Genomic DNA, 20020 nt, shown 5'->3' on the forward strand with positions numbered 1-20020 from the left:
CTACCTTTGTGGTTTACTCCAATCAGCTGAAAGACCTCTATGCCTGCAGTAATACTTAACAGCACACCCCTACGGGCTGAATCATTTTAGTGACTTGACTTGAGGACACATCTTGTTATGTCCCCGTTTAAAACAGGAGAGCGCAAAAGGACCACAGAGCTTGCCCAAAGTCTCATCTGTGGGTGACTTTATCTCTTGACTCCGGGCCCATTACCAAGTCAGGGCAACATCAGGCAAGCCAGGCTGTCCACCAGTGTGCAGAGCTGTCACTCAGGTTGGGCAAAATGCGCAGGGTGCAGAAACAAAGATGGAAACAAGGGGAGGTGTCACAATGGGATTAGGGTGTGGCTGTGATCATATGTTAATGTATGAAGGGACAGAGAAGCGAAGAAAAGCCCTTGAGAAAATATGAGGCAGAGACAAAGTTATGAACTTAAGAGGATGGTGATATTTAATCAAAGAACCGGAAGATCTGTATTACTGATCTATTCTCAAATGTCCTGACTTTCCCTGGGCACAAGGCATGAAGGATGTACAAGAATGACCAGAGGGTTTACCCCACGGCTCGGCAAGTCTGATGGGGAAACAAGACTTATCCATATATAGCAGTGAGAAAAAAACAAACAAACAAAACAAATAAGCAAGCTTCTGCAAGACCAGAAGGGGTTGAGCTGCAGTGTCCATTGCAGTCACAGGCAGAATAGAGGATTTACATCTCAGAGGGCAGAGGCAAGAGAAGGGAATTAAGGGAGGCTTCATGGATAAGGTGGTGCTTCAGTGAGGGCTTGAAGTAGATAATAAACGTGTTTACAAGAAACTGTGGTTTTCTAGTCACAGAAAAGTTTGGGGAAACAGAACCATCTTGACTAGACAATGCTTCTTAAATAACTGTTCGCCAAACACAATAAGGAAGAGTGGGGGAACGTGGGCTCTCCAGCAGACCTTTATCACTGCTGTGTTTACAGAAAGACATACGGGCAAGGGCCAAAGGTGGAATATTAGAAATAAAAGTTAGGCCCAGTTCATTACCTTAAAAATCACTCTTTTAAAAGTTTTTTGGCTGTTATGGAGAATGATAAGGCTCAGGAGAGAGTTAAGATAAGAGTTCTTTTTATGTCTGTTTGCTGATTCAGACCTTCTCCCCCGATCCTGAAGGATTTCTTGTTTTCTCTGTAGCTTTCTCTACAAATGAATTGATAATCCCCCCACAAGAAGTAACAACTTCCCTGGAGCTGGAACACAAGCGCTGCTGTTCTTGATGGGTGAGCGGAGAGTTGGTAAAAATAGCGAGGAAGATAAAAGAAATAAACCGACCTGAAGTTTCGTTTTTAGAGGCCAAGGCTGTCTGGATAGGTGGTGAAATATCCCCAAAGCCCTCCTGCTTCTTGGCCTGAGACGTGCAACTTTAAACAGTGCATGATATGATTTGTGCCACAGATAAAAACCACACTGGACTTAGAGTGAGTATTCTACGTGGCTGGCCCGAAACTCTAAAGAAGCTTGGAAAACAGCTTTCTCCATTCAAAGTCAATTTACCATTCAAAGTTGAGGAGGTTTTAAAAAGTGGTTGGGTGAAAAGTGTGCTGTGTTTTCTGGGCTTCTGTGAACTCCTCATCGTTGAGTCAAGGGGACAAATTAGGACGTGAGCTGCCGCCCTTACTTGGAATAAAAAGCCCTGGGACAGTCCTTGCCCGGAGCCAGACCTGGCAAGGGCCCCGAGGCAGATCTGTGCAGGACAAGAGAGAACAACCAACTTCAAGGGCTAATTACAGCCCCATGAGCCCCAGGCACTGCCTCAACAAGAGCTGGGCTCTTGACTCTACGACCCTGCACATACCATGAGCTGCCTTCTCAGAAGCATCTACCTGGGATGCAATTTGATGATCTCTTCGGTGAGGGCAGCCCATGTTTCCACAAAGGAAACATTATTTTAAGCAGGGTGTTTATGAGAAAACTCAAAGTACTAGAAGCCCCTCAACAACAAAGCCCTCAGGTAGAGAGCACCTGTCTAACCCCCAAACTTGTGTCCACAGGTAATCACAGGTAATCACAGATAACTATCATTTCTCAAACTTAGCTCAACCCAAAACTGCCAGGCAACCGGTCAAAAACCAAACAGACAAACCAAGGAGCTAGTAGCAAAATGTGACACTCCTGAAATCTAATTTGTGTATACACCCACCCATCCTTCCTAGGTTCTGTAGGCCCCTTTGCAAGGCAACCTCATCTGGGATGCCGACAAGAATCAATGATAGCCACTTCCTTCTCTGTGAGCTAAGATAATTTTATTTATACACTAAACACGTATATATTTTAAAAATTTTTTCTGGTTGACATGGTGCATGCTGACTGAGCAGTAAAACTTGACCATTATGCGCTGAATGAAACTTGGTTATGTGATAGACTAGCTTTGATATGCCCAACTTTCACAGCAGCAACAAAAATTCAAGCACAAACCCTTCAAGTTCATTGCAGTTAAAATGAATAATGGTCATTTACAGTGTTAATAATTAATGCTATTAAAAAATAAATCACGGAGTAGTTTATTTGACTCCTGAATTTCAAATTCTCTTTTACAAAACTGGTGTAACAGCAGCCAGCTACAACCTCAATTTTGATATGAAGCAAATAAAATATTCCATATGAAAACACTTTGTGAGCTATCGTAGAAGAATGTACATCATCACGCGGATCCTTCTAAAGGCTTCAATTTCCAACCTCGACTTGCATTCACAATCTGCTAGATAGCTCTACTTTTTGTTCATGAATTCCATTGCTCTGAACTTCTGAGAGAAGACTCCAGCCCATGCCGGATAAAAAATTCATGCTTTCCCCTGGAAAGCAAGTCTTTCTACCTTCTCCAACTTTATCTTTTGAAAATTCTTCTAACTGGAACCTCTTGCTCTGGGCAAGCAGGTCAAAACTGGTCCATTGGTCTTCTCACAGTTTTTTTTAGGCTTGGTGCCTGTGATCTCAGGATTTTCTTCCGATCTCAGATGATCAGCTCCCAGGGCCCTCACCCTTGGCCTCCTCTGGCCACAATCTTACCCCATTGCGAAGAATATCTGCCCTGTGGACTCAAGAGATCTCACCCAGATCTCTCCCTGGATCACGCGATCAGTGTGGTTTACAATTCACTATGCATACGTGTTCAGGCACATTCTTTAAAAGACATAAATTCTCAATTGCAGATCATTAATTTTTTAGGGAATTACAGACCGCTTAATAGCATTTTAGTACATGTAGGAATACAGCACAACAGAAAACTGCCAAACAATTGCAAATATTTGCAATGTTATTATTTGCCCAGCTTTCCTCATGTACATTAAAGTTTCAAGTTCAATGACTTAACTCCTGGTAGGATGATAAAAACTGGACAATACAATCTCAAGTAGGTAAAGAAATATACAGTTATCCTAAAGAAGAAAACAGGATCCTAACATAAACTGATATAGAATTTCCCTTGGACGTCTGTTCACCTGTAAAATAACATACCGCAATGCTTTCTGGTCAGAGGTTTGGGGTTTTTTTTTTTTTCTATTTTTAAGTAATTTTAATTCCCCAATTCTGAATTCAGGTTAAACAAAATGACAAAAGGAGAGGGGAGTTATTATTTAATAGTTTTTAAACCTTAAATTCTATTTCAACTTCTAGCAACTTCATTCATCTACAGAAGGGTCACCCCATATTTAAATTAGGTCCGTTTCGAAAACATTTTTAAAATATTAGTGCTTGCACAGAGGTAAACGATGTATCAGTGGAAGATTGATGCTTACACACCTAACACTACATAGAATACTGTGTTATTTTTAAAGGTATAAAATTCTACAGGCATATTTCCTGATGATCACTGAATGTTCTGAAAGTCTCATATCTAATAAAACATCACAATTCACAGTAGGCTTCAGTTACATAATAATGTACAATGAAGTCCAGAAGGCCACCACTTATGTTAATATTTCAGTCAAAAATCCTGTATTTCGTATCTAAAGCATAACTCTAAATGATTGAGTTAATGACTTTTTCTCTCATAATTAAAATTAAATAATGTTTATATCCAACAATCAAAAAATTCAGCTATGTAGCTCCTGAATTTCATCAACTGTGCTATATGTTTTGCTAAGTATAAGTATTCAAGTATCTCTGACGGCATCTTTAAAATTTCTAATATATCTAAACATTTTCAAAGAAAAGGGCTATATTAATACGAAGGGGAAAAGTAAAAATAAATAGCAATAAAGTTGTAAAATTTTCCAAACCCTGGTTGCAAGATTCCATTTAACTTGGTGATAAATATCTTTTAGGCAAATAAATATGCTATGCTTCATAATGGCTCTGGAAGAACTAAGTTCTAAGACTTCTATATTCGCTGGTATAGTCATGACTTTCTATGTAGAAAAAGTAAACACCTCAGGCCTTCCTAAATAATCTACCAAATAACTTGCCACCACCTGTATTTTATTTTCAACTACTCATAGAATGATCCATGACTTTATTAACTGGCTAGAGATTAAAGTTCCATAAACAAACACTTCCAAAGATGACAGAAAATTCAGCACCCACTATTGTTCAAAACCACCTACAGAATATGTTTAAGAAAAAGGAGCAATCATTCTTCTATAGAAAAAAATGGACAGGAAAAAAATCAGAAGTAGCTCCCGAAAAATGGCTTTTCACATTAGGGAAATTTTTTCATCTGTTCACCAGAAATACTGCAGAAGAGAAAAGTGACTCATTTATATAAAGTTTCTAAGGCCACTCGTGTTAAGCAGCAAATTGTCCCTGACTTCTCTAAAATCATCCTGCCCAGAAACAGTGAAAATCAAAACTTTTGGTGACTAAATCAGGTCTGACCAATCTCAATATACTGGTGTAGGGAAACACTTCTTAGCATTATATTTGTGACAATTCAGTTCTCATGGCACCATATCAAGATGTCATAAACACTGATTTATTATTTCTCGGGAGTATCAAAAAGCTGCTGACCTAGGAGAGTTTGACAAAGGCCTTGTTTACAAAGGAAGACTTCTAAAGGGGAAAAAAAAACAACTCAACATGAAAACACTGGAGGATGGCACCACTTTTATAATATATGAAAGTCTTCTCTTTCATGGACTTGTTTCAATACATAATAAGCCCTTAAAATGAAATGTCAAAATATTACCGGAATATAAAGGGTACCACAATGATCTCTGAGAAAAGCACGAGATGTGCTTTTATGTTATCTTAAACTTCATCAAAGAAAAAAGTTTTAAATAATTATCTCTTTGCCGAAGCGTTGCTTTCTAGTTATAATGCCAGAAATATTTTAAACAGAATCCAAACATTAACAGTATAACAGAAGCAAAGGCATTTTTGGGTTTTTTTGGTCAATTCCAAGCCTCAGGTGTTGGTCAAAGCACTTTTTAAGCAACTTGACGAGAAATGCTCAAAAACCACTTAAAAAAAACGAACAAAAGAAAAGATTTAAGGCTGCTTTGAACACACTCTGGTGGTGAATATTTTCTGTGAAACCCCACAGAGCAGCTAGTCCCTGAATTGGGATGTAACTGATGTCACTCAGGAGAAAAAAGCTTCATGGAAGGAGGCACCCTCTCACCTCTGCCAATTTTTTAAGGGTTCAGATACCCCAAACTCCTCTGATTTATTTTACAATATTCTTCACCTGACTTTTCTCTTTAATGCCCCCAACAAGGTAGAGGAGTGGCTGTATACAGGTTGGCTTTTCTACTTCAAGTCACATCCATAAATATCTTTGATACCTAATGGTATCTCCAAATCTCTTCCCACCAGCAAACACTCAAGTTGTTAGGAAGCTTTAAAAAAAAAAAAAAAAATGTCTAGGAGAATAAAAGGACAATGAGATTCCTAAAAGAGAAAAAGGTGTTTTATCTGCATACCAGTTCACCAACTTGGATTCAAACCTCTGCCACACCTCTTAACAATTCACCAGGAAGCTAGAGGTAAGCTAAAAGCCTAGCACAGCTATTATAGGCAAACAAGCCTGGGGCAGTGGTCCTGCAAATAAGATAATACTGAAATATTTGAATGTGCCAGTGTTAAGTATATACACACAACCAACACTGGGCATGGCTTTTGTTTCAGTACAGTTCTCAGAGGTTTCTGAGTCTTACTTAACACGCTTAGATAGAAATTTTCTTCCATTCAGTAACGAAAACAACAATCTTTCTGTGCCTACAAGCATTCTCTTCCAACAAGCATGGCACATCCAGGTGTAAATTAAAAAGTCCTTTGAAATGGAAGTTGAAATTTTAAGTCTGCTACTGATGATACAGATGTCTTCCTTAAGCTCTAACATCACACACAGTTAGGAACACAGTCTGCATAATAACCAGGAGATTAAGGATAGCACCTCTCAATAATATACTGACCCAGGTCGCTTTACTTTTTCAAATGCACCAAGCTCCATTAGGTTGAGAACGGAAAGAAGAAAAGGAAGGGGAGGGGGGGACCTTGCAAAACTCTCCCAAAAGTTATATAAACAAAGGAGGGGAGAAGCCCAGTATGGGCTTTGCACCCGTGTGCTACTAAAATTACATAACACCCGCTGCAGACATTAAGGAAGGAATGGATTCTGCACAACACCCCCATCCCCCTCGACTCCCATGCCTGCCTTCTGCTCTTCAAAAACCCAAACGCCTGGCAGGACCAAGCGGACGACTTTGAATATTTAATTTCTGGAGTAAATCCGGCAAAAGCTGGAGGCACGTTTAAGGCCTGAAGTTTGAATGTGCAACAGCCCCGGGGCAGAGCGACTCCACTCTCCGGACCCGGAGGAGAAAGAACTGACAAGGGACAGCAGCCAGCAAGGCCTTCTTCCCTTCGCGGTGCCTCCCGCTGGAAAGTTTTCCACGCGATCGATCGGAGGGCCGGGAGCCGGCTTCTCCCGCCCGCCTGACTTTGCAAGAAAGCCTGACCCGGAGACCGGAGGGGGCCGGGAGGGAAAGAACTGGAAAGCTCCGCACCCGGCAGGCGGCGGAGGCTCAGGCTCCTTACCTGGGGGACACGGAACAAAAAGAGGCGCGGGGCTAGCCTAGCCTGCTGTGGCGGCCCTGCCGGCGGCGGGAGCGGGTCTCCCCGCCCAAGCCCTAGGCCGGCGCTGGAGCCCGCGGCCCGGCCCCCGCAGCCGCTGCCGCTTCCTCCCTCGCGCGCGTCATGTCACGGCGATCAAACATGTCTGTGTGCGCTTCGCTGCTGTGACTTCCTGATTCTCCGCTGCTCGCGCGCGCACACTCACAGCCACACGCACACGCCACCCCCACCACTCCTCCACCACCAAACCTCGCCTTGTCCTCCCGCGGCTCCCGGGCAGGGCACGAGCAGGAGCAGCTGCCCGCGCCGCTGCTCGCGACGCACCGGCCCCAGCGCGCACAACACACACTCACACTCACGCGCAGACACACTCGCGCCGGCCCCGAGGGCGCCGAGACGCGAGCTGCGGGAGCTCGCCGCCCCCTCCCACCCTCCCTCCTTCCTTAGTCTCCCTGCCAAACTTTTTTTTTTCCTGCCTGATCCACGTCCAACTTCCCTCCACCCGCCACCCCCACCACCCCCCCTACCAGCAGTCCGGCCAGCCCCGGGCTCACCAGGATCGGCTGCAAACTGCAACCAGGATAAAAATAATAATGCAATCCAGGCGGTGGAGGCGGGGGCGAGTGCGCAGACACTGGCGGGAGGCAATTTCCCCGCGTGTGCCGGAAACCGGTCCGAGTGTCGGGACCCAGGAGCGGTTGTCCCCCTGGAGCCCTTACTGCTGCGCCCCGCCCCGCGCGGTGCAACTGCGCCCAGGCTGCGAGGCCTGGTGCAGGGGACCCAGGGCGCCCCACTTGATGTGCGCCCGCAGACAGAGGGTGACTAGGGGCTGGCGCGCCGGACTGGTTATTTGGGGAAGTGCATCGCGACACCTTTGCAGATGGCATGGCCGTGTTTTGCAACGCAACCGGGAGGAGGGAACACGGCGAGATGGAGGGGGAAGCAGAGGAGGGAGTAAACCAGGTTGGGATGGGAATAAAGCAAACTCGAAAGCAGGGAACAAGAAGGAAGCGGTGCGTGTCATCTCTGGGGGCAGGCTCCCTCCCGGTCTCCCCGCCTTCTGCCCTCACCAGCCTCCCCACTCGCCCCCCACCCCCTACCCCGCGCCAGCCCTTCCCTTCTACAGCGAACGCCACAGCACAGGGTGCGCGCGGGTCCTGTTTGTGACAGTCAGGCAGAGAGGATTATCCGGATCATGGCCTCCCCGGCCCGCAGCCACCGTGGCTCTCCTGGGCCCGGGTGCTCCCCTAGCATCCGGATGATCGCCTGCGACCCACGCCCGAGGTTCCGGCAGCCCAAGCTAGGGGAAGATGCAGACCAAAAGAAAACAAACCCGAGAAGGCGGAGGGCAGGATAACAGCCCAATGAGCACCTCCGACCTCCTTCTTCAGGACCTCCTCCCTCCTTTCCTCCCTCCCAGCAGTGTGGTCGCGGCTGGACACCCCGAACTTCAACACCAGAGCCCGCGCGGCCACCAGGTACCAGGGGCAGGGTCGTCCGCAGTGCCCCGGGTGCAGACCCCCGGCAGCCCCTTTGCCTAAAGGCCTGCCTACCGGTCAGCGTACCCATCCCTGCTCGCAAAGTGGAGGTGACACCTCCGATCCCGCACGCAGCGGCCCCGCGGCGGTGGCTGCCACTGCCTCGGCGAGCCAGCTCCGGCTTCTCCCACCGCGACCAGCTCCTGTCTCCGCAGCCGGAGCCCTTTAAACAAGTCCCAGGGAAGCTGGTGGCAGCCGCGTTCGTTGGCGCCCAGCCGTCAGCCCGGGCTCCTCGCCCTCTCCTCCCGCTCCCCTTCCAACTCTTCCCGGGAGGACTGCTCTAGTAGAACCGTAGCGTTTCCATACTCTTCCCGATCCTCCTGCCACCTCCTCCCCCCAACCCCAATTTTTAAGGGAATGAGGGGATTGCAACCTTGCCGAGTGTGTGTGTGTGTTGCAACCTTCCGTTGGCAGCGCATCACTGATTGCCTACCTAAGGTCAAGGCTGTGGTTTGTTGGGATTTTCCTCCCCTTGCATCCTTGAAGTAGTAATTATTACTATTATTATTAGAACAGCAAGCTTCGGTTGAAACTTTCGCGTTTCTTCCACTGCTGCCCGGGAGCTGTCGTTAAGAGCATTCCACCTGAGGCCCGCGGGGTAGGAGGCGGGCTTTTTTTGTTGTTGCTGCGGCGGTTGGCCCGCCTGTTTGTTTTGGTCTCCGTGCATGCACAATAAATAATAATTAGGTTAATAATGAATAATCCCCGGCGAAGGCGGCGCGGTGCCGGAGGGGTTTGTGCAGCGGCTGCAGCCCGGAGGCCGGAGGGAGGGGAAAGAGGAAAAAGGAGTTGTAAGTTATATTTACCTTGCTCGCGAGGAGTGTGCTGGCTGAATCTCTTCCCTCTCTGAGTCACCCAGAGTACAGAAACAGAGGGAGAGAGGACTAGATTATGAATATGACTTCATTGATGACAGCCATCCCCTCCTCTTCCTAAACTCCGGCTCCGCCCCGCGTCCCACCCTCACCGCCTCCGCGGGCGCCGGAAGACGCGCCGCAGTTGGTCCAGAGCGCCGCTCCTCCCTGCCCGCCCGGGCACGGGTTGGCGGGAAACGCCTGTCACTCGCCCCGCTCGGCGACTCCCGGAGCTCTGGGAGGGAGGAGGGGGCGGTGTGCAAGAATGTGGATCGAGACAGCTCTACAGTATGCGTGGATCTGTGTGTGTCTGCAAGGCGCCGGCTCCCTGGCCGTGTTTGTGCCTGGAGCAGAAAAACTGCGCAGGACGCTGAAAGCCCCAAGCCCTGATGGAGGGAGTTGGGCGCCCGTTATCCTTCCCCGGCAGTCTTCCGGGGCCCCTGCCGGCCTCCTCGCGGGAGGCTGGGAAGCGGAGGAGGCTAAGTGAAAGGGAGGGCAGCCGTAGTAATAGCGCGTAGTAGTTTAGGGGTATGGGAAGAAGGTGCTGGAATTTAACTGTGCCTCTGCCTGCCAGAGCGAGCCTGCGGAGGTAAAGGGAGGGGAAGGGGGAAGGCTCCAAGTGGCACCCAAGCTGTTTGTAGCACAGTGTTGACCATGAAGGAAAAAAAAAAAACAGGCATCGACGTGCTGCCCGAAACTTTTTCTCCCCCACCCCGCCCCCCACCCAAGGCTGTAATTATAAACCTGTTCCTTTTCTCCCCCGTAAAAAGGAAGGAGGGCACAAAGAACATTCCTGCCAAATCTGTCTCTTTTCTAAAGGACTGCAAGCTTCCAAATGCCAATGAGGGAAAAACAGCTGAGAGGCTGAACGCTTTATAAATAAACAAACCCGCCCTAACCCCTGTGTTGACTCTGTGGACCAGACACAGCACTTTGACCTTCCCTCACCTATCATCTTCCCGTAAGATATATACCAAAAAAGAAAAAAAAAAAAAGGAAAACAACCTCTTGGGGGCGGGCGGGCGATAGGGGGTAGTTAAAGCATGGAATCTGCTTTTGATTTAAGATAGGTAATAAATCTCTTATTCTCTCCCGTCCGTCGTCTCTTCACCCCCAGCCCACATTTAAGACCAGTTACCGTTGCAGACAGCAAACTGCTGGCGCTTGGTGGGTTTGAGACCTCTCCTTCCTATTTTCCTTGAAATACAGTACTTTGGCTGGATGAATAGGTCAGCGTTTGCTGAGAGAATTTTATTTTATTTTATGAAGTGTGAAAGAATGTTAGGAGATTTTAAATCAGGGGCCTATTATTTTAGACTTAGATGAATGTAGGTGCTTGACTCAACATTAAAACTGTTCCTATATGGTAGTGTTATTAAAAGTATGACATAGCCCTTATTTTGTAATGTAACGGTTTAAATTACTCATGCAAAGTGCACTGTGACTATTTGGTTCAAGATTTCTACCCCCTAGAGTAAAATCCTATTTTAACACCATTTTACTGTTGCGAAATTGGCTCTATTTGGGCAACTGGGTCTGAAATACAGTTCTAGGGCGCTTAAAATTGTGCAGTGGATAAGTTGAAGGCATGAAGCTGTAGAACAACACGGCTGCAGCATGCTGCATGGGGTCATTAGATGGCAAGAATTGTTTATGTTGTTGGCCCATTGCTGGTGGAGGAAGAATCCTCAAGGGCACCGTTTTCAGGTGGCTGGGAGTGTCAAGGATCACGTATCTTATAGTTTTCTAAGGCTTTGCTACTTGCTTGTTAACCTGAGCTTCATAATTTTCTATCTATCCCAAAGTGAAACTCAAGACAACAAAAGATAACACATATAAAAGAAGTAGAATATATTATGCCCTGAAGAATCTATTGTAAGAACTTGTTTTTCTGTCTGAGGTTATGCCAGTATAACTATTAACTAGGTGAGAAATCTTAAACAAAACTAGCAATGTAGTAAAAGCAGAACTTCCAATTGCCTAATAAATTTCAGCTAATAATATAGCCAGATAACCTAGTTGTCTATAAAAGGGCTTTAACCCAATGGTGATGCTTAATACATTAGGTAATATAAGGTTTTAATTTGGGCTGGAAGTGGGGTGGTGATCCATTTCCCTGGCATGCCAACCTTATATGCCAATTTTTAGAAATTGATGACTTCATCTTAATTCCCTTGTGAGTAAGTGCCCTTTTCCCTTTTAAGAATTCATTTTCACCTGCTATCCCAAATTTGAAAGAGAGAACAATCATCTTAGTGAGATACTAGCGGAAGAGACTGGTCATTCCTTCTGGTGTTTTGTCAGATGGAAAGTAAAGACTAAAACAATACTCCTTTTGTTACATGTGTATATTCTTCAGTTCATGTAAAATTTTGATGCAGTACTTGGCGGGATTGGTATCTATGCATTATATGCACAGTGATGGGGATGGAAAAATAAAATCTGTCACTGAGAGCAGAGATTAAATATAGATATTGCATCTCCCTTTCCCTTCACATTGGTCTAAGAAAGCACCACCTTCACCCTTCAAGTCTTTACTCTGAAGAATTGTCTTGTTTGTAGCTTGCACTGCAGCAAGTAGGAATTTTATAAAATAAGGCCTACACTCAGGAGAAATGAAAAGGCAGCACCTTTCAGTCAGCGTGAAAAGAAGATTGTAGAACATATAGCGTGAATTTCATCTCCAAAGGAAGGCAAAATTTAACAACTGATATTAAGGAGGAAAATGATGGGATTGTTTTGTTTTGCAGAAAATCACACAAAAGCAAATAGGGTTGGCGGCTAGAAGGACTCCGGGAGGCTGCACAGGATGCTAGGTTCACACAAAGCTTTTCCTTTTGGACTTTGATGAGTCATAATGTCTTCTCTGAACTTGCTTTTCTCTTTCTAGTTTGACATCAAGGAAGAGATGTCATTTTTTTCATGTCTGTATGGCTACATTCACTTGTTATGTAAGTCGGCCATGGTTGATATCCTGCATAGAGTAGACACTGGGTTTGAAAATTGACATCTACCTACAGACACCCTCTCTCTCTATATATATATATATATATATGCACAAAGTCAGGAAGCTTCAAGTTTCATCCAGCAAACTATTCATGCTGGCTGAAATGTGGTCTAGCTTCAAACAGGAGCAAGTAAGACCATTTAGGGAACAAGGACTTCATCTACAGTAATGGAAACTAAACTTTGACAAAGTGAATCAGGCGACATTTAATTTAGTGAAGAGTTCAGAATTAGCAAGTGGATTTATTATGGAAATAAACACTTCTCTCCTTTTTTCTAATCAACAGTCAATAAATTTAGATTCTCCACAGCCAGTCCTCCAAAATACCACCCCACTTCTCCTTGTGATCATACCATCCTCTAGTTCAAAAGCCTCTGTCTATTCCCAATCCATTCTGTGATGAATTTCAGACCTCTTAGCACGTCAGCCACAGCTGTGCAAGGACAGATCTCTACTAGCCTTCTTGATCTCCTGAAAACATGTGAGCTCAGGAAGACTGGTTGACCTCCTGGCAACTAAGGGGCCAGACTGGATATATTAGTTCACTCTCAATGAAATGCAGGTTCCCCAAGCACATCCTCCAAAGCTCAGCTACAGCCCAGATACCTTCCAAGGGCCCTCCTTGCCCTCTCTGCCCTCCCCAGGCAAAGGAAACTGCTTGTCCTCCTCTGCTCCCATAGCAACCGGTCTGTACCATGATAGCACTTATCACTTTGATGCAATTATTTGTTTGGTATCCTCCAGTAGATGGTTAGTGCCTGGAGGGTGTAGAGCAAGTTCCATTCATCTTTGAAACTGCTACAATTAGCCGGATGCCTAGGACATTGTAGGTTGTTTAAACATTTTCTGTTGAATGAAAGGATGAGAGATATATATATTAAAATTATCTGACAGAGAATTTAGCAGGTCTTAGTTATTGAACAAGATTATTAAGTATTCAGAATATGTTATTTTTCCAAGCTGAAATGGCTGATGTGTTTTAGAGTTTGTTTTGCTTTGGGTGGTGGGAGTAGGCGGGAGGTGAGGAGAAGCTATGGCTTTTGCTATCATATAAACAGCATTGAGAGGAGGTTTTGTTTCATTTTAAAATTAGGCTAGGAATAACATGAGTACATACATGGCAGTTGTGTAATAGAGTAGTAATAATCATAATAGCAGCTCCCTTTTATTTCTCCTTTAAAATATTTGCTGGTGTCTATGCAGAGACCTTTATGTATTTCATTTAATCCATTTAACCCTATGAGATATTATCCCCATTTTACAGATAAAGAAACTGAGAGGCAATAAGTAATTTGCCTAAGATAGGCTTCTCCAAAGTGGAGTGAGCAATCTGGGAAGAACATTAGAAATTTTATTTCTTTTTCCTCTAACGACTAAAAAAATGTAAAGACCAAAAGAGAAAAAGAAAAAAGAGCTTTGTAAAGATTATACTCATTTACCCTGGCTACTTTACATGGTTCCAAGTAAACCAGTCACATACCAGTCAAATAATGTATCTGAAGACTACTTAATAGAAGAGCAGGGCCCACAGGGCAGAGGGTAACAGCAGTGCTCCCTCTGGTCCTTTCACTTTTGAGAACTTGACATTGCCTGAAGTTAATAGTTTCCACAGATTATGTTGGTGGCTGGCGCTAGTGGCAAAGCACGCAGCTGCCAGGACAGGATACATAAGAGATACGGGTTCAGTCCCTGGGTTGGGCAGAGCCCCTGGAGGAAGGCATGGCAACCCACTCCAGTCTTCTTGCCTGGAGGATCCCCATGTACAGAGGAGCCTGGCAGGCTGTAGTCCATAGGGTCACAAAGAGTCAGACACAACTGAAGCAACTTAGCACTCACGCACGCACAGATTATGTTATCTGGTTTTAACCAATCAGTTTGAAAAACAAGTGGCTTTAAAAGATTTCTTCAGGTCTTCCCTGGTGGTCCAGTGGCTGGGAGTCCACCTGTCAATGCCTGTATCCCTGGTCCAGGAAGATTCCAGATACCTCGGAACAACTGGGTCCACATGCCACAACTACTGAGCTTGCACTCCAGAGGCCATGAGCTGCAACTGCTGAAGCCAGCATGCCCTAGAACCCTTCCTTTGTAAGGAGAGAAGCCACGGCAGTGAGAAGCCTGCTCACCACCATGAAGAGTAGCCCCCACCCGTGGTAACTAAAGAAAAGCTTGCGCAGCAACAGAGACACAGTACAGCTAAAAATAAATAAATTTTTTAAAGAAAAGATTCCTTCAAAGAAATTGAAGAGTGAGATAAATCTGATAATGCAAGGACAAGTGAAAGTTAGGATCAAATCTACCACTTAAACCTCTGAGGGTTCTTCGCCAAGCCACACTGGGAAGTGAGAAGAACGCAGTCCAGTTAGATCTGGTAAGAAATAGGTATAAGTGTTCACAGTTATCCAAAACTACTTGAAATTTAAATATAGGTTAGCCATCACTTTTTTTTTAAACCATCAATAATGATGAATTCTGACCCAAGCATATATTTTGCCTTGAGGTATTAACAAGCGATTCAATGGTAGACTCATGATTAGCAAGCTGGGCTTCCCTTACGGTTCAGCTGGTAAAGAACCCACCTGCAAACTGAGAGGCCTGGGTTTGATCCCTGGGCTAGGAAGATCCCCTGGAGAAGGGAAAGGCTACCTGCTCCAGTATTCTTGCCTGGAGAATTCCATGGACTGTAGAGTCAATGGGGTCGCAAGGAGGCAGACACGACTAAGCGACTTTCACTTTCACTTAAAAAAATTGTTTTATTATCTCAATCTCATACTGCTATAGCTTCTATTTTGTGTTTTATAATGCACTTGATACATTAATACTGAATACATGTATTATGAATACATATACATAAATCATGCTCTATCTATTCTTCCCCCCACCCCTTTTTTTAACAGCAAGAGGAATGTGATCAGACAACTTGGAGATGACTAAAGAATGAAGTCAGAATTTTTAAGCCAGCTTGGTAAAACTCCAGACTCAGACTGATCTGCGCTGTTCATGTAAAAATTGCCCAGTAATTTGTCATCAATACAGGTCTCTAACCCATTATGGGGTAGAGGAAAGGTGGAATCTAAATGATCTTCAGAACATTTGAGAATCCCTTGAAGCTGTGTTCAAAATTCCATGGTCATGTTAACGTGTATTTTCTGTGGAAGGAGTCCATACATTTCATCAGCTCCTCAAAGGGATCTTCCCCAAAGTTGGTAAGGATTACTGATATAGAGGTACCAGCAGCATCAATGATCTAGAATACTAATTGGATAAATTAATCTTTTTTCATAACTTTTATAAAATAGGTGTGCACATTTCATATGTCCAAACATGTCTACCCTTAAAAAAAAACTTACTAGAACTCAAAAAATTTCTCTAGAAATTTCAAAGGCAGGATAATTGCATCCTGAAGGATCTTCTCAATAATACTCCATCTTATAATATTGAGTAGACAAGGCAGGATTTTACAAATGTCATCCTCAACATGTGTTTGAGGCTCTGACACATTGTGCAGTTGTACATTAAGAATCAGAACATAGATTCAGGATCTGAAATTTTGTCATTGTCACAAATTGTTCAAAGATTTTAACTTTTGCTTGGCAGGCCCCTGCCCTCAGTGCCCTTTGATGGGTACCGTGTTTCTCTCAGTGATACTGTGCTTCTGTACCAAGGTGACCCTGTATCTCATCTCCTAGCCTCGCCACCAAGTGCCGTGGCAGGAGAATATGCTGTATCCACCTCATATACTGTTTTATTAGATTTTATTACCGTCTTTTACTCTTAGACCACCTTCAGCTGCTACAGGACTTATCCTTTCAGTTACCATTGACTGCCTTTTTATTTGTGTGCAACCGTTTTCCTGCTTGACTTGAATTACGTCACCCACCAGATTCTTACTTCAAGTTCAGTACACAAAAGCACAATCTGCTGTTGTCTTATTTCAGTCACTTTTCTATACTTGAAGTTCTATATAAATTCAAGAGAAGAGTAGAAAATAAGCCAGGAACATATAAAAACAGAAATCACCACTAAAATTACCTTAGATGACTCTTTAAAGAACTTGAGATAAATAATCTGCTTCGGGGGAGAAAGAAAAAAAGTTGGTCTCTCCACATGTAGGGATAAAATAGATCCCACAAAAATATGGTTTTATTTTAGTTTTCAATGGTTTTATCAGCTAGAAAGTGATGAATATATAAAACAAGTATAAAAAGTTTGGGGAAGGGGTTGTGAGCATCTGGATTCTACATGGGGCAAGGTTTAATGCTGGGCAGGAAGCTTTTATCTTCCCTTCAGAAAAAGTCAACTGAACAGTCAATGACTTCAGTGAGTGCTGGGTATAAAGGCAATGCTCACATTTGGTCTGGGATTGTGCATATTCAATTGCTTATCTTATCAGGGACATTGCGATGTCTGCTGGAATTTTACTATTTTGCTGACTATTAGTGGCCTTTTGATAATAGACTATCCTTAAATACACTTTCCTTATTTATTTCCTTAAATATATAGGGGAGAAAATAAGGGATTTGCTGATAAAAAGAACATCATAATATATAACATTTTTTTGTTTGTTTAATACTTAGGGTTTGGGGATATGTCTGACTCTTAAAGACATTGACATTTCACACTCTGCCTATATTTTGTCAAACTGCTTGAAAAATATATCCACCTATTGGGGACTTTTGTCTTTAAGTGATACTTCATTTTATGCTGTGATTTATTTACCAACATTAATAACTGTAACCACCATTACCTGATATTCTGCAGGTCTATGGCCCCTATCAATGATGATTATTTTCCTGAGAGCTTAAGAATCCTGAGCTATTATTTCTAATGCTAACATTATAATTACTCATCAACTGAGGAAAGATAGTGAAAACATAATAGTCTAGATAATCATTAGTAATTATTATTTAATACTAACTAATTAATTAAATATTAACATTAATCATTTAATAAATAATGCTATTCTTTCAAACGAAGTCTCAACCACAGAGCAGATGTGCTGCTTGGGACCCTTTCCCAGTGGGGACTCCGGATGTGCTGTGATGTGGGACTTCTCAGCGCTGTTTAAGTCTGAATGTTGGTCAAACATCCAATTTGGTGGTGTATTCTCTGCTCTTTCTGTTTCTCGTTTCTTTTAATGTTAGTTTATTGAAAGTGGGCTTCCCTGATAGCCTAGTTGGCAAAGAATCCACCTACAATGCAGGAGACCCCAGTTCAATTCCTGGGTCAGGAAGATTCACTGGAGAAAGGATAGGCTACCCACTCCAGAATTCTTGGGCTTCCCTTGTGGCTCAGCTGGTAAAGAATCCGCCTGCAATGTGGGAGACCTGGGTTCAATCCCTGGGTTGGGAAGATCCTCTGAAGAAGGGAAAGGCTACCCACTCCAGTATTCTGGCCTGAAGAATTCCATGGACTGTATAGTCCACGGGGGTCACAAAGAGTCAGATACAACTAAGCGACTTTCACTTTTATTCTTTCAAACAGCCTTCAAATGCTAACATCACTAGTCACATGAACTGTCACAAATTATATACCAATGTTTGGTGTCGACGTGCTAACACTGAAACTTCTTACACTAGTCCCTGGTTTAAAAAATACACACCAATCTCAGAACCTCTGGTTCCATGCACCAAGTCAGCACAATATACTAGAACCAATGACTGAATGGCCTGCTCACGGACACCTACAGAGATTAGACTCTTGGTCTCCTCACTCCCAGTCAGGATGCCTTCTACTATACAAGACTGTTTCTCTTTTTAAAAGACCAAAAAAAGGCTCCAAGTTCATGTTCTTCAGGTCAGCAATAGCCATCAAAACCCAACTGAAGAAATAAGCCCAGCACTATCCACGGCACGCTTTCAAATTTATTTTCCTAGACTGTTGCTTTCCAACTGTTTTAACAACTACTCTCAGTATGAAATGTATTATATATCATGACCCAACATACACATGCTTAGGTACACAAGTGAATTGTATCAGTCAGGGCCCAGCTAGGAAAGCAGAGGAATTTAATTCAGGGAAGTTAGTACACAGGTAATGGAAGAGCTGAGAAGTCAAATGAGGGACTGAGAGTAGCAATGGTAAGAAGTCATTCTTACCCCAAACTGGGGGAACCAAGGGATGAGGCAGAATAAACAGAGCTCAGAAACCAGGGGGTCTTGTAAAATCTGAAACCATGGTTCTCAGCTAGAGTCATGGTGGAAATGCAGCTGTTGCTACACAAACAGCCAGAAGCATCTATGGCTCACAAAATAGAGTGTCAAGTATTGACTGCTCCCCAAAACTTCAATCCCATATCCCCAGCTGCCCCAAAACCATAGGAGTTGTTTTCCTTTTTCTTACTAGAAGTGTAAAGTATAAGTCATCATTTTAACTAAAATTAATACCCACCTCAGCACCTCTTTTTCTTTCAATTTTTTAAAGTTTAGTGCATTTTTTCTGTAATGATAAACTATGTCCACATTAAAAAAATTTGATTAAAGAAAGAGAAAACAGCCTTAATTCCACTGGCTAGATCCAGTTTCTTAGAATTTAGTTGTCATTCTTCCTAGTCTTTCTTATTGAAGGAAAGCTATGACAAACCTAGACAGCATATTAAAAAGCAGAGACATCACTTTGCTGGCAAAGGTCCATAGAGTCAAAGCTATGATTGTAGTCATGTAGGGATATGAGAATTGTATCATTAAGAAGGCTGAGCACTGAAGAATTGATGTTTTCAAATTGTGGTGCTGGAGAAGACTCTTGAGAGTCCCTTGAACTGCAAGGCGATCAAAACAGTCAATCCTAAAGGATATCAACCCTGAATATTCATTAGAAGGACTGATGCTGAAGCTCCAATACTTTGGCCACCTGATGTGAAGAGCTGACTCATTGGAAAAGACCCTGATGCTGGGAAAGATTGAGGGCAAAAGGAGAAGGAGGTTGGCAGAGGATGAGATGGTTAGATAGCATCATTGATTCGATGGACATGAATTTGAGTAAACTCCTGGAGATAGCGGAGGACAGAGGAGTCTGGCGTGCTGTAGCCCATGGGGTGACAAAGAATTGGACATGACTTAGTGACTTAACAACAACAACAAATCATCATCTGTAATTCTAATTGTATCTTGCTTACAATTCTAATTATTCCATAAAAATCTTCCTTGTTGGAAAACCTTTCATAACACATTTTTGTTTTACTATTATCTGTTTCTAGTAATTCTCTCCACCAGTCCATCCTTCACACCTGGCTAACTTTAATCTTATTCATGGCACCACTTTACCCATCTCAAGAAGTTGGTTCAAAAAGTGAAGGCTGGGCTCCTCCGTCAACCTCAAAGGCCCTTCCTTAAACAGAAATCCATCCTTTCCAGCCTCATCTTCTATTACAGAACTTTCCCTTAGGCCAAAAGGTACCACTTATTCTTCCACACACACACTGTAATTTTCCCAGTGCCTTCCTTCAAACCACTCTCCCTGCTTATAATACCCACGTTCCCTTTAATGCCTCCCTTAGAGCAGGTGCTATCGCATTCCCTACCCGCCCCTCACCCCCTCCCTCCCACCTGCCCTCCCCCCACCCTCTAGCCAAA

At 43.8% G+C, this 20020-nt stretch overlaps 1 protein-coding gene across 4 annotated transcripts in view; it reads right to left on the reverse strand.

Moving 5' to 3' along the window:
• The window catches only part of SMARCA2 (SWI/SNF related, matrix associated, actin dependent regulator of chromatin, subfamily a, member 2), a 176582-nt gene extending 167075 nt beyond the window's left edge, over window positions 1-9507 (reverse strand). For 3 of the 4 annotated variants that reach the window (XM_052644455.1, XM_052644457.1, XM_052644453.1), the window contains exon 1: window positions 7018-7267. The gene's annotated coding sequence lies outside the window, so the exon portion shown is untranslated. Of the gene's footprint in view, window positions 1-7017; window positions 7268-9397 lie in introns of those variants that run through there. The other variant, XM_052644454.1, reaches the window with a different exon arrangement.
• Between the last annotated feature and the right edge of the window lie 10513 nt (window positions 9508-20020).

This window comes from Budorcas taxicolor, chromosome 8 (assembly GCF_023091745.1).
Source record: "Budorcas taxicolor isolate Tak-1 chromosome 8, Takin1.1, whole genome shotgun sequence".
In the NCBI taxonomy this organism is placed as follows: domain Eukaryota; kingdom Metazoa; phylum Chordata; class Mammalia; order Artiodactyla; family Bovidae; genus Budorcas; species Budorcas taxicolor.